This window comes from Zalophus californianus, chromosome 16, assembly GCF_009762305.2.
Source record: "Zalophus californianus isolate mZalCal1 chromosome 16, mZalCal1.pri.v2, whole genome shotgun sequence".
NCBI lineage: Eukaryota > Metazoa > Chordata > Mammalia > Carnivora > Otariidae > Zalophus > Zalophus californianus.
In genome coordinates, this window is record NC_045610.1 from 40,519,785 (window position 1) to 40,535,266 (window position 15,482).

Consider the following 15,482-nt stretch of genomic DNA (forward strand, 5'->3'; position numbering starts at 1 on the left):
TAATAGTGGGGGACTTTAACACCCCCCTGACTGAAATGGACAGATCATCTGAGCAAAAGATCAACAAGGAAATAAAGACTTTAAATGACACGCTGGACCAAATGAACTTCACAGACATACTCAGAACATTCCATCCCAAAGCAACGGAATACACATTCTTCTCTAGTGCCCATGGAACAATCTCCAGAATAGATCACATCCTAGGTCACAAATCAGGTCTCAACCAGTACGAAAAGATGGGGATTGTTCCCTGCATATTTTCAGACCACAGTGCTTTGAAACTAGAACTCAATCACAAGAGGAAAGTCGGAAACAACTCAAATACATGGAGGCTAAAGAGCATCCTACTAAAGAATGAATGGGTCGGGGGTGGAGCAGGATGGCAGAGGAGTAGGAGACCTGGATTTCGTCTGGTCTCAGGAATTCAGCTGAATAGGGATCCAACCACTCTGAACACCTACGAACTCAACAGGAGATCAAAGAAGAGAGTAACAAAAACTGAACAGAGAAGCGACCACTTACTGGAAGGTAGGACGTGAGGAGAAGTGAATCCGGGGCGATATTCAGGAGGATAGATGGTGGGGGAGGGGGCCTCCATCGGCCGCTTCTGGCAAGTGATAGAGCAGCGGAGCACAAAATCCGAACTTTTAGAAGTTGGCTCCGCTGAGTGACGTCACTCCAGTGGCTAAGTGGGGGGTGGAACCCTCGCAGGACAGTGTGATCTCAGGACCCTCGGGGTCACAGAAAGACCAGGGCTGCCTGAGTACGGCAGAGCTCCCAGGTATCGGAGCGGGGAAGCCGGCTGCAGAGACGGAGCCGAGGCGCAGGCTCTCAACTCAGGGTTGCCATAAACAGTGATCCACGGCCCAGTCGGGCCACTGCTCCTCCAGCAGGGACCCAACAAGCGGCAGAGCCAGGGAGACTCCCCTTCCTCCAAAAAGAGGAGCAGCGCGGGAGCGCACCGCAGGGATCTGCTAGGTTTGGAGACTCCGCACGGATCGGGTGCCAGAGATAGAAACACTCGGTCACAGGCCGGGTGAGCACGGAGTGAGGCCGGAGACCAGGGAGATGGGAGTGACTGCTTTTCTCTGGGGGCGCACTGAGGAGCAGAGCCCCGAGTTCTCAGCTCCTCTGGGTGGAGATTGGGACGCCACCATTTTCACCCTGGTCCTCCAAAGCTGTGCCGAGAGCTTGCAGGGAACAAAAGCTCCTGAGAGCAAACCAGAGCACCTTGCTTAGCCCGGACCCACAAGGGTGGGGCAATTCCACCTCCAGCAAAGACATTTGGGAACCGCAGCAACAGGCCCGTCCCCCAGAAGATCCACACAAACAGCCAGCAAGCCAAGACCAAGTTTACCATTCAAGGAGAACGAGAGAACTCCAGCGCTAGGGGAATACTGCACATAGAATTCATGGCTTTTTTTTACCATGATTCATTAGTTTTTCAAAGTTAATTTTTGTTAACTGTTTTTTTTTTAATTTTTCTTTTTCCCTTTTTCAACCATCATCTTATCAATCCCTTTTTAAAAAAAACATTTTTTATTATTCATTTTTAGAGTCATATTTTATCCTTTCATATTAGTTACCCTTATTTTTGGCATATATATATATATATATATATATATATATATATATATATATATATGAGGTTCTCGGTTAAAAGTTTGAGATACTGTTTCTTCTAACAGATCAAAATATACCCTAAATCACTAGTGTATGCTTTGTTCTAGTCTCCTACCTGATCACATTCTCTCCCTGTTTTATTTCTTTTTTTTTTAATCTAATTCTTTTCTCAAACAACTTCTTATCTTATCAATTCCTTTTATACAATCTTTTATAATTTTCATCTTTACAGTCATCTTCCATCCCTTCATTGTATCAACCCTTATTTTGTACATTTATAAGTCTTTCTTCCTTAAAAATTTTAGGAGGCACTTTCTTCTAACAGAACAACATATGCCCAAAAGCTAGTGTGTGGCACTGATCTATGCACTAGCCTGATCATATTTGATCATATTCTGTTTTTTTGTATTGTTCTGTTTTTGTTTTTATCTTTTTCTTTTTGTTTGTTTTTTTTTCCTTTCTTTTTTCTTCTTTCCCTTTCTTTTCCCCTGGTTTCAGGTCTTTTCTGATTTGTTTAGAGTATATTTGCTGGGGACATTGTTAACCTGTTACCATTTTGTTCTCTCATTCATCTATTCTCATCTGGACAAAATGACAAGACGAAAAAATCACCTCAGCAAAAAGAACAAGAGGTAGAACCGTCTGACAGGGACCTACTCAATACGGACATTAGTACAATGTCGGACCTAGAGTTCAGAAACATAACTTTAAAGATACTAGCTGGGCTTGAAAAAAGCATGGAAGTTATTAGAGAAACCCTTCCTGGAGAAATAAAAGAACTAAAATCTAACGAAGTTGAAATCAAAAAGGATATTAATGAGGTGCAATGAAAAATGGGGGCACTAAATGCTAGGATAAATGAGGCAGAAGAGAGAATCAGCGATAGAGAAGACCAAATGATGGAAAATAAAGAGGCTGAGAAAAAGAGAGAGAAACAACTACAGGATCACGAGGGCAGAATTCGAGAGAAGTCATACGATAAGACGAAACAATATTAGAATAATTGGTATCCCAGAAGAAGAAGAAAGAGAGAGAGGGGCAGAAGGTATATTGGAGCAAATAATAGCAGAGAACTTCCCTAATGTGAGGAAGGAAACAGGCATCGAAATCCAGGAGACACAGAGAACCCCTCTCAAAATCAATAAAAATAGGTCAACACCTCGACATCTAATAGTAAAACGTACGAGTCTCAGAGACAAAAAGAAAATCCTGAAAGCAGCTCGGGAGAAGAGATATGTAACCTACAATGGTAGAAATATTAGATTGGCAACAGACCTATCCACAGAGACCTGGCAGGCCAGAAAGGCCTGGCAGGATATCTTCAGAGCACTAAACGAGAAAAATATGCAGCAAAGAATACTATATCCAGCTAGGCTGTCATTGAAAAGAGAAGGAGAAATAAAAAGCTTCCAGGACAAACAAAAACTAAAGGAATTTGCAAACACGAAACCAGCCCTACAAGAAATATTGAAAGGAGTCCTCTAAGCAAAGAGAGAGCCTAAAAACAGCATAGACCAGAAAGGAACACAGACAATATACAGTAACAGTCACCTTACAGGCAATACAATGGCACTAAATTCAAACCTTTCAATAGTTACACTGAATGTAAATGGGCTAAATGCCCCAATCAAAAGACACAGGCTATCAGATTGGATTAAAAACCAAGACCCATCAATATGCTGTCTGCAAGAGACTCATTTTAGACACAAAGACACCCCCACATTGAAAGCGAAGGGGTGGAAAACCATTTACCATGCTAATGGACACCAAAAGAAAGCTGGGGTGGCAATCCTTATATCAGACAAATTAGATTTTAAAACAAAGCCTGTAATAAGAGATGAAGGACACTATATCCTACTTAAAGGGTCTATCCAACAAGAAGATCTAACAATTGTACATATCTATGCCCCTAACAAGGGAGCAGCCAATTATATAAGGCAATTAATAACAAAAGCAAACAAACACATTTACAACAATACAATAATAGTGGGGGACTTTAACACCCCCCTGACTGAAATGGACAGATCATCTAAGCAAAAGATCAACAAGGAAATAAAGACTTTAAATGAAACACTGGACCAAATGGACTTCACAGACATATTCCGAACATTCCATTCCAAAGCAACGGAATACACATTCTTCTATAGTGCCCATAGAACATTCTCCAGAAGAGATCACATCCTAGGTCACAAATCTGGTCTCAATCAGTACCAAAAGATTGGAATTATTCCCTGCATATTTTCAGACCACAGTGCTTTGAAACTAGAACTCAATCACAAGAGGAAAGTCGGAAAGAACTCAAATACATGGAGGCTAGAGAGCATCCTGCTAAAGAATGAATGGGTCAACCAGGAAATTAAAGAAGAATCAAAAAAATTCATGGAAACCAATGAAAATGAAAACACAACTGTTCAAAATCTTTGGGATACAGCAAAGGCACTCTTAAGAGGAAAGTATATAGCAATACAAGCCTTTCTCAAGAAACAAGAAAGGTCTCATTACACAACCTAACCCTACACCTAAAGGAGCTGGAGGAAAAAAACAAATAAAGCCTAATCCCAGCAGGAGAAGAGAAATAATAAAGATCAGAGCAGAAATCAATGAAATAGAAACCAAAAGAACGGTAGAACAGAGCAAAGAAACTAGGAGCTGGTTCTTTGAAAGAATTAATAAGATTGATAAATCCCTGACCTGACTTATCAAAAAGAAAAGAGAAATGACCCAAATCAACAATATCATGAATGAAAGAGGAGAGATCACAACCAACATCAAAGAAATACAAACAATTATAAGAACATATTATGAGCAACTCTATGCCAGCAAATTAGATAACCTGAAAGAAATGGCTGCATTCCTAGAGATGTATCAACTACCAAAACTGAACCAGGAAGAAATAGAAAACCTGAACAGACCTATTGCCACTAAGGAAATTGAAGCAGTCATCAAAAATCTCCCAACAAACAAAAGCCCAGGGCCAGATGGCTTCCCAGGGGAATTCTCTCAGACATTTCAAGAAGAATTAATACCTATTCTCCTGAAACTGTTCCAAAAACTAGAAATGGAAGGAAAACTTCCAAATTCATTTTATGAGGCCACCATTACCTTGATCCCAAAACCAGACAAAGACCTCATCAAAAAGGAGAATTACAGACCAGTATCCTTGATGAACATGGATGCAAAAATTCTCACCAAAATACTAGCCAGTAGGATCCAACAGTACATTAAAAGGATTATTCACCAGGACCAAGTGGGATTTATCCCTGAGCTGCAAGGCTGGTTCAACATCCGCAAATCAATCAACGTGATACAATACATTAACAAAAGAAAGAACAAGAATCATATGATCCTCTCAATAGATGCAGAGAAAGCATTTGACAAAGTACAGCATCTTTTCTTGATCAAAACTCTTTAGAGTATAGGAATAGAGAGTACATACCTCAGTATCATAAAAGCCATCTATGAAAAACCTACAGCGAATATCATTCTCAATGGGGAAATCAGGAACGCGGCAGCGATGTCCACTCTCACCACTGCTATTCAACATAGTATTAGAATTCCTAGCCTCAGCAATCAGACAACAAAAAGAAATCAAAGGCATCCAAATCAGCAAAGAGGAAGTCAAACTCTCACTCTTTGCAAATGACATGATACTGTATGTGGAAAACCCAAAAGACTCCACCCCAAAACTGCTAGAACTCATACAGGAATTCAGTCAAGTAGCAGGCTATAAAATCAATGCACAGAAATCAGTGGCATTCCTATACACAAACAAGACAGAAGAGAGACAAATCAAGGAGTCAATCCCATTTACAATTGCACCCCAAACCCTAAGATACCTAGGAATTAATTTAACCAAAGAGGCAAAGGATCTGTACTCAGAAAACTATAAAATACTCATGAAAGAAATTGAAGAAGACACAAAGAAATGGAAAAACGTTCCATGCTCATGGACTGGAAGAACAAACATTGTGAAGATGTCAGTGCTACCTAGAGCAATCTACACATTCAATGCAATCCCCATCAAAATACCATCCACCTTTTTCAAAGAAATGGAACAAATCATCCTAAAATTTGTATGGAACCAGAAGAGACCCCGAATAGCCAGAGGAATATTGAAAAAGAAAAGCAAAGCCGGCGGCATCACAATTCCGGACTTCCAGCTCTATTACAAAGCTGTCATCCTCAAGACAGGATGGTACTGGCACAAAAACAGACACATAGATCAGTGGAACAGAATCGAGAGCCCAGAAATGGACCCTCAACTCTATGGTCAACTCATCTTTGACAAAGCAGGAAAGAATGTCCAATGGAAAAAAGACAGTCTCTTCAACAAATGGTGTTGGGAAAATTGGACAGCCACATGCAGAAGAATGAAACTGGACCATTTCCTTACACCACACACAAAAATAGACTCCAAATGGTTGAAAGACCTAAACGTGAGACAGGGGTCCATCAAAATCCTAAAGGAGAACACAGGCAGCAACCTCTTCGACCTCAGCCACAGCAACTTCTTCCTAGAAACATCGCCAAAGGCAAGGGAAGCCAGGGCAAAAATGAACTATTGGGATTTCATCAAGATAAAAAGCTTTTGCACAGCAAAAGAACCAGTCCACAAAACCAAAAGACAACCGACAGAATGGGAGAGAATATTTGCAAATGACATATCAGATAAAGGGCTAGTATCCAAAATCTATGAAGAACTTATCAAACTCAACACCCAAAGAACAAAAAATCCAATCAAGAAATGGGCAGAAGACATGAACAGACATTTTTCCAAAGAAGACATCCAGATGGCCAACAGACACATGAGAAAGTGCTCAACATCGCTCGGCATCAGGGAAATCCAAATCAAAACCTCAATGAGATACCACCTCACACCAGTCAGAATGGCTAAAATTAACAAGTCAGGAAACGACAGATGTTGGCGGGGATGTGGAGAAAGGGGAACCCTCCTACACTGTTGGTGGGAATGCAAGCTGGTGCAACCACTTTGGAAAACAGTATGGAGGTTCCTCAAACAGTTGAAAATAGAGCTACCATCCGATCCAGCAAATGCACTACTGGGTATTTACCACAAAGATACAAATGTAGGGATCCAAAGGGGTACTGCACCCCAATGTTTATAGCAGCAATGTCCACAATAACCATACCGTGGAAAGAGCCAAGATGTGCATCGACAGATGAATGGATAAAGAAGAAGTGGTATATATACACAATGGAATATTATGCAGCCATCAAAAGGAATGAGATCGTGCCATTTGCAACAACGTGGATGGAACTGGAGGGTGTTATGCTGAGTGAAATAAGTCAATCAGAGAAAGACATGTATCATATGACCTCACTGATATGAGGAATTCTTAATCCAGGAAACAAACGGATGGTTGCTGGAGGGGTGGGGGGTTGGAGGGATGGGGTGGCTGGGTGATAGACATTGGGGAGGGTATGTGCTATGGTGATCACTGTGAATTGTACAAGACTGATGAATCACGGATCTGTACTTCTGAAACAAATAATGCAATGTATGTTAAGAAAAAAAAGAAAAGAAAGCAGGAGGGGAAGAATGAAGGGGAGTAAGTCAGAGGGGGAGACGAACCATTAGAGACGATGGACTCTGAAAAACAAACTGAGGGTTCTAGAGGGGGGGGTAGGGGAATGGGTTAGCCTGGTGATGGGTATTAAAGAGGGCACATTCTGCGTGGAGCACTGGGTGTTATGCACAAACAATGAATCATGGAACACTAACACTACATCAAAAACTAATGATGTAATGTATGGTGACTAAATAAATAAATAAATAAATTCAATTAGCCAGCATATAGTACACATTAGTTTTTGATGTAGTGTTCAATGTTTCGTTAGTTACATATAGCACGCAGTGTTCATCATATCACATGCCTTCCTTAATTCCCATCACCCAGTTACCCCATCCCCCCACCTACCTCCCTTTCCACAAACCTCAGTTTCTTCCCAGAGTCAAGAGTGTCTCATGGTTTGTCTCTCTCTCTGATTTCTTCCCAGTTTTTCCTCCCTTTCCCTATGATCCTCTGCACTATTTTTTTTATTAAAGATTTTTATTTATTTATTTGTCAGAGAGAGAGAGAGAGCACAAGCAGGGGGAGCAGTAGAGGGAGAGGGAGAAGCAGCCTCCTCACTGTGCAAGGAGCACAGTGTGGGACTCGATCCCAGGACCCTGGGATCATGACCTGAGCCGAAGGCAGATGCTTAACGACTGAGCCACCCAGGCGTCTTTTCTCTGCACTATTTCTTATATTCCACATATGAATGACCCCATATGATAATTGTCCTTCTCTAATTGACTTATTTCACTTAACATAATACCCTCTAGTTCCATCGTGTTGATATAAATGGTAGGCATTCATCATTTCTGATGGCTGAATAATATTCCATTGTGTATATGACCCACATCTTTATCCACTCATCTGTTGAACAACATCTTGGCTCCTTCCACAGCTTGGCTATTGTGGACATTTTTGTTATGAACATTGGGGTGCAAGTGTCCCTTCTTTTCACTACATCTGTATCTTTGGGATAAATACCCAGTAGTGCAAATGCTGGGTCACAGGGTAGTTCTATTTTTAACTTCTTGAGGAACCTCCATACTGTTTTCCAGAGTGGCTGTACCAGCTTACATTCCCACCAACAATATAAGAGGGTTCCCCTTTCTTCACATCTTCACCAACATTTTTTGTTCTCTGTCTTGTTAATTTTAGCCATTCTAACTGGTGTAAAGTGGTATCTCATTGTGGGTTTGATTTGTATTTCCCTGACAGCACATGATGTGGAGCATATTTTCATTTGTCTGTTAGCCATTTGTATGTCTTTGGAGAAGTGTCTGTTCATGTCTTCTGCCCATTCCTTGACTGGATTATTTGTTTTTTGGATGTTGAGTTTGATACATTACTTTTATATATATATTTCGTTTTTTGGCTTCCTTTCATTGTATTCAATTTTATTTTTCTATACATATGTTTTTCTTTCTTATTTTGTAATCTAGCTTCTAACAAACAGACCAAAACATACCTAGGATCTAGTTTATTTTCCTGTTCTGTTCAACTTCTTGTTCAATTTTATTCTCTTTATTTTTTGTTTGTTTGTTTCTGTTTCCTTTCATTTGTTTAATGTATATTTTTCTGGTGTCATTGTTGCTATTTTTGTATTTTCTCTCTCTCTTCTGTTCTTTTCCGGACATTATTACAAGATGGAAGAGCTCACCCAAAAAGAGAGAACAAGAGAGAGTACTCACTGCCAGGGATTTAATCAATAAGGATATAAGTAAGATGTAGGAAATAGAAATCAAAGCAACAATTATAAAGATACTAGCTGGGCTGGAAAAAAGCATAGAAGACATTAGAGAATCCTTTACTGGAGAAATAAAAGAACTAAAATCTAATCAGGTCAAAAATAAAAAAGGCTATTAATGAGATGCAATAAAAAATAGAGGCTCTAACTGTTAGGAAAAATGAGGCAGAAGAGAGAGTCAGTGATATAGAAGACAAAATAATGGAGAATAAGGAAGCTGAGACAAAGAGATAACTACTGGATCACAAGGGGAGGACTCGAGCGATCAATGATACCATAAAATTAAACAATATTAGAATAATTGGGGTCCCAGAGGAACAGGAAAGAGAGAGGGGGCAGAAGGTTTATTTGAAAAAATTATAGCTGAGAACATCCCTTATCTGGGGAAGGAAAAAGGCATTCAAGTCCAGGAGCCACAGACAACCCCTGAAAATCAATAAATATAGGTCAATATAACAGTGAAGCTTACAAATTTCAGAGATAAAGAGAAAATCCTGAAAGCAGCTCGGAACAAGAGGTCCTTAACCTGCAAGGGTAGAAACATAAGGCTGACAGCAGACCTGTCCACAGAGACCTGGCAGTCCAGAAATGACTGGCATGTTATATTCAAGGTGCTAAATGAGAAGAGTATGCAGCCAAGAATAATTTATCCAGGAAGGCTGTCATTCAGGATAGAAGGAGAGATAAAGAGTTTACAGGACAAACAGAAACTAAAAGAATTTGTGATCACTAGTCAGCTCTGCGAGAAATATTAAAGGGAATCCTTTAAGCAAAGAGAGAGCCCAAAGTAACAAAGACCATAAAGGAACAGAGACAATATACAGAAATAGTGACTTTACAGGTAATACAATGGCACTAAATTCATATCTTTCAATAATTACTCTGATTGTAAATGTGCTAAATGCCCCAACCAAAAGACACAGGGTATCAGTTGGGATTTAAAAAAAAAAAAAAAAAAAAAGACCCTCAACATGCTCTCTACAAGAGACTCATTTTAGACCCAAAGAAACCTTCAGATTGAAAGTGAGGGGGTAGAGAACCATTTATTATGCTAATAGACATTAAAAGAAAGCTAGGGTAGCAATCCATATATCAGACAAATCAGATTTTAAACCAAAGACTGTAATAGGAAATGAAGAAGGACACTATATCATAATAAAAGGGTCTATCAAATAAGATCTAACAATTATAAATATTTATGTCCCCAACTTGGGAGCACCCAATTATATGATACATTGATAATAATAAAACAATAGTAGAGGACTACAACACCCCAGTCACAGCAATGGACAAATCATCTAAGCAGAAGATCAACAAGGAAACAAGGACTTTGAATGACACACTGGACCAGATGGACTTCACAGATATATTCAGAACATTTCATCCTAAAACAATAGAATACATGTTTTTCCTGAGTGCACATGGAACATTCTCCAGAATAGATCACATACTGGGTCACAAATCATGTCTGAACCTGTACCAAAAGACTGGGATTGTTCCCTGCATATTTTCAGACCACAATACTTTAAAACTTGAACTCAATCACAAGAGAAATTTTAGAAGAAACACAAATACATGGATGTTAAAGAACATCCTACTAAAGAATGAATGGGTCAACCAGGAAATTAAAGAACGTTAAAAATTCATGAAAATGGAAACACGACAGTTCAAAACCTGTGGGATGCAGCAAAGGCGATCCTAAGGGGGAAATATATAGCAATACAAGCCTCTCTCAAGAAACAAGAAAAGTCTCAAATACACAGCCTAACCTTACACCTAAAAGAGCCAGAGAAAGAACAGAAAATAAAGCCTAAATCCAGCAATAGAAGAGAATTAGATTAGATTAGAGCAGAAATCAATGAAATAGAAACCAAAAGAATAATAGAACAGATCAACAAAACTAGGAGATGGTTATTTGAAAGAATAAATAAGATTGATAAACCCCTGGCCAGACTTATCAAAAAGAAAAGAGAAAGGACCCAAATAAATAAGATCATAAATGAAACAGGAGAGATCACAACCAATACTGAAGAAATACAATTATAAGAAGATATCATGAGCAACTATATACCAACAAATTAGACAATCCGGCAGAAATGGATGCATTCCTAGAAACATAAATTACCAAAGCTGAAATAGGAAGAAATAGAAAACCCGAACATATCCATAGTCAGCAGGGAAATTGAAGCAATAGCCAAAAATCCAACAAACAAGCATCCAGGACCAGAAGGCCTCCCAGTGGAATTTTCCTTTTTTTTTTTCAAAGCTAATTACCCAGATTAGACTACCCAGGAAGGTGACCTTTTATTTTTTTTATTTTTTTTCATTATTCTGTTCAGTTAGCCAACATGTATTACATCATTAGTTTTTGATGCATTGTTCAATGATTCATTAGTTGCATATAACAATAGCCAAACTGTGGAAGGAGCCAAGATGTCCTTCAACAGATGAGTGGATAAAGAAGATATACTTCATATATTCAATGGAACATTACTCAGCCATCTACCAAACATTTGAAGAATTAATACCTATTCTTCTGAAGCTGTTCCAAAAATTAGAAATGGAAGGAAAACTTCCAAATTCTTTCTATGAGACCAGCATTCCTTGATCCTAAAACCAGACAAAGACCCCACCAAAAAGGAGAATTACAGACTAATATCCTTGATGAACATAGATGCAATATTCTCACCAAGATACTAGTCAATAGGATCCAACAACACATTAAAAGGATTATTAACCACAACCAAGTGGAATTTATGCCTTGGCTGCAAGGGTGGTTCAACATATGCAAATCAATGTGATACACCACATTAATAAAAGAAAGGGCAAGAACAATAGGATCCTCTCAACAGATGCAGAAAAAGCATTTGACAAAATACAACATTCTTTCTTGATTAAAACTCTCCACAATGTAGAGATAGAGGGAACATACCTCAAGATGATAAGAGCCATAAATGAAGGGCCCACAGTGAATATCATTCTCAATGGGGAAAAACTGAAAGCTTTCCCCCTAAGGTCAGGAGCACAACAGGGAAGTCCACTCTCACCACTGTTGTCCAACATACTACCAGAAGTCCTAGTCTCAGTAATCAGACAACAAAAAGAAATAAAAGGCATCCAAATTAGCAAAGAAAAAGTCAAACTTTCACTCTTTTTTTTTTTTATGTTACGTTACTCACCATACATTACATCATTAGTCTTTGATGTGGTGTTCCAGGATTCATTGTTAGCGTATAACACCCAGTGCTCCATTCAGTACGTGCCCTCTTTAATACCCATCACCAGGCTAACCCATCCGCCCATCCCCCTCCCCTCTAGAACTGTCAGGTTGTTTCTCAGAGTCCTTTGTCTCTCCTGGTTTGTACCCCCTCCGATTTCCCCCCCCTTCATTTTTCCCTTCCTGCTATCTTCTTCTTTTTTTTTTTAGCATATAATGTATTATTTGTTTCAGAGGTACAGGTCTATGATTCAACAGTCTTATACAATTCACAACGCTCACCATAGCATATATCCTCCACAATGTCTATCACCCAGCCACCCCATCCCTCCCACCCCCCACCACTCCAGCAACCTTCAGTTTGTTTCCTGAGATTAAGAATTCCTCATATCAGTGAGATCATATGATACATGTCTTTCTCTGATTGACTTATTTCGCTCAACATAATACCCTCCAGTTCCATCCACGTCATTGCAAATGGCAAAATTTCATGCTTGTGAAGGCTGCATAATATTCCATTGTATATATATACCACACCTTCTTTATCCATTCATCTGTTGATGGACATCTTGGCTCTTTGTATAGGTTGACTATTGTGGACATTGCTGCTATAAACATCAGAGTGCACATACCCCTTCAGATCTCTACATTTGTATCTTTGGGATAAATACCCAGTAGTGCAATTGCTGGATTGTATGGTAGCTCTATTTTCAACTTTTTAAGGAACCTCCATACTGTTTTCCAGAGTGGCTGCACTAGCTTGCATTGCCGCCAACAGTGTAGGAGGGTTTCCCTTTCTCCACATCCCCGCCAACATCTGTCGTTTCCTGCCTTGTTAATTTTAGCCATTCTGACAGATGTGAGGTGGTATCTCATTGAGATTTTGATATGAATTTCCCTGATGCCAAGCGATGTTGAGCACGTTTTCATGTGTCTGTTAGCCATCTGGATGTCTTCTTTGGAAAAATGTCTGTTCAAGTCTACTGCCCATTTCTTCATTGGATCATTTGTTCTTTAGGTGTTGAGCTTGATAAGCTCTTTATAGATTTTGGATACTACCCCTTTATCTGATATGTCATTTGCAAATATCTTCTCCCATTCTCTTGGTTGTCTTTTGGTTTTATGGACTGTTTCTTTTGCTGTGCCAAAGCTTTTTATCTTGAAGAAGTCCCAAGAGTTCATTTTTGCCCTGGCTTCCCTTGCCTTTGGCGATGTTTCTAGGAAGAAGTTGCTGCGGCTGGGGACGAAGAGGTTGCTACCTGTGTTCTCCTTTAGGATTTTGATGGACTCCTGTCTCACGTTTAGGTCTTTCAACCATTTGGAGTCTATTTTTGTGTGTGGTGTAAGGAAATGGTCCAGTTTCATTCTTCTGCACGTGGCTGTCCAATTTTCCCAACACCATTTGTTGAAGAGGTTCTCTTTTTTCCATTGGACATTCTTTCCTGCTTTGTCAAAGATGAGTTGACCATAGAGTTGAGGGTCCATTTCTAGGCTCTCTATTCTGTTCCATTGATCTATGTGTCTGTTTTTGTGCCAGTACCATCCTGTCTTGAGGATGACAGCTTTGTAATAGAGCTGGAAGTCCGGAATTGTGATGCCACCAGCTCTGCTTTTCTTTTTCAACATTCCTCTGGCTATTCGGGGTCTCTTCTGGTTCCATACAAATTTTAAGATTATTTGTTCCATTTCTTTGGAAAAAGGTGGATGGTATTTTGATGGGGATTGCATTGAATGTGTAGATTGCTCTAGGTAGCATTGACAGCCTCACAATATTTTTTTTTCCAATCCATGGGCATGGAACGTTTTTCCATTTCCTGTGTCTTCCTCAATTTCTTTCATGAGCATTTTATAGTTTTCTGAGTACAGATCTTTGCCTTTTTGGTTAGATTTATTCCTAGGTATCTTATGGTTTTGGGTGCAATTGTAAATGGGATTGACTCCTTAATTTCTCTTTCTTCTGTCTTGTTGTTGGTATACAGGAATGCCACTGATTTCTGTGCATTGATTTTATATCCTGCCACTTTACTGAATTTCTGTATGAGTTCTAGCAGTCTTTTGGGTTTTCCACATACAGTATCATATCATCTGCAAAGAGTGAGAGTTTGACTTCTTCTTTGCTGATTCGGATGCCTTTGATTTCTTTTTGTTGTCTGATTTCTGTGGCTAGGACTTCTAATACTATGTTGAATAGCAGTGCAGATAGTGGACATCCCTGCCGCGTTCCTGACCTTAGGGGGAAAGCTATCAGTTTTTCCCCATTGAGAATGATATTCGCTGTGGGTTTTTCATAGATGGCTTTTATGATATTGAGGTATGTACCCTCTATCCCTATACTCAAGACTTTTGATCAAGAACGATGCTGTACTTTGTCAAATGCTTTTTCTGCATCTATTGAGAAGATCATATGGTTCTTGTTCTTTCTTTTATTAATGTGGTGTATCACATTGATTGATTTGCGTATGTTGAACCAACCTTGCAGCCCAGGGATAAATCCCAATTGGTCGTGGTGAATAATCCTTTTAATGTACTGTTGGATCCTACTGGCTAGTATTTTGGTGAGAATTTATACATCCATGTTCATCAAGGATATTGGTTTGTAATTCTCCTTTTTGATGGGGTCTTTGCCTGGTTTTGGGATCAAGGTAATGCTGGCCTCATAAAATGAGTTTGGAAGTTTTCCTTCCATTTCTAGTTTTTGGAACAGTTTCAGAAGAATAAGTATTAATTAGTCTTTAAATGTTTGGTAGAATTCCCCTGGGAAGCCATCTGGCCCTGGGCTTTTGTTTGTTGGGAGATTTTTGATGATTGCTTCAATTTCCTTAGTGGTTATAGGTCTGTTCAGGTTTTCTATTTCTTCCTGGTTCAGTTTTGGCAGTTGATACAACTCTTGAAATGCATCCATTTCTTCCAGATTATCTAATTTGCTGGCATAGAGTTCCTCATAATATGTTCTTATAATTGTTTGTATTTCTTTGGTGTTGGTTGTGATCTCTCCTCTTTCATTCATGATTTTATTGATTTGGGTCATTTCTCTTTTTCTTCTTGATAAGTCTGGCCAGGGGTTTATCAATCTTCTTAATTCTTTCAAAGAACCAGGGGCGCCTCGGTGGCTCAGTTGTTAAGCGTCTGCCTTCGGCTCAGGTCATGGTCCCAGGATCCTGGGATTGAGCCCTGCATCAGGCTCTCTGCTCAGCGAGAAGCCTACTTCTCCCTCTCCCACTCCCCCCTGCTTGTGTTCCCTCTCTCACTGTGTCTCTCCATGTCAAATAAATAAATAAAATCTTTTTTTAAAAAATTCTTTCAAAGAACCAGCTCCTAGTTT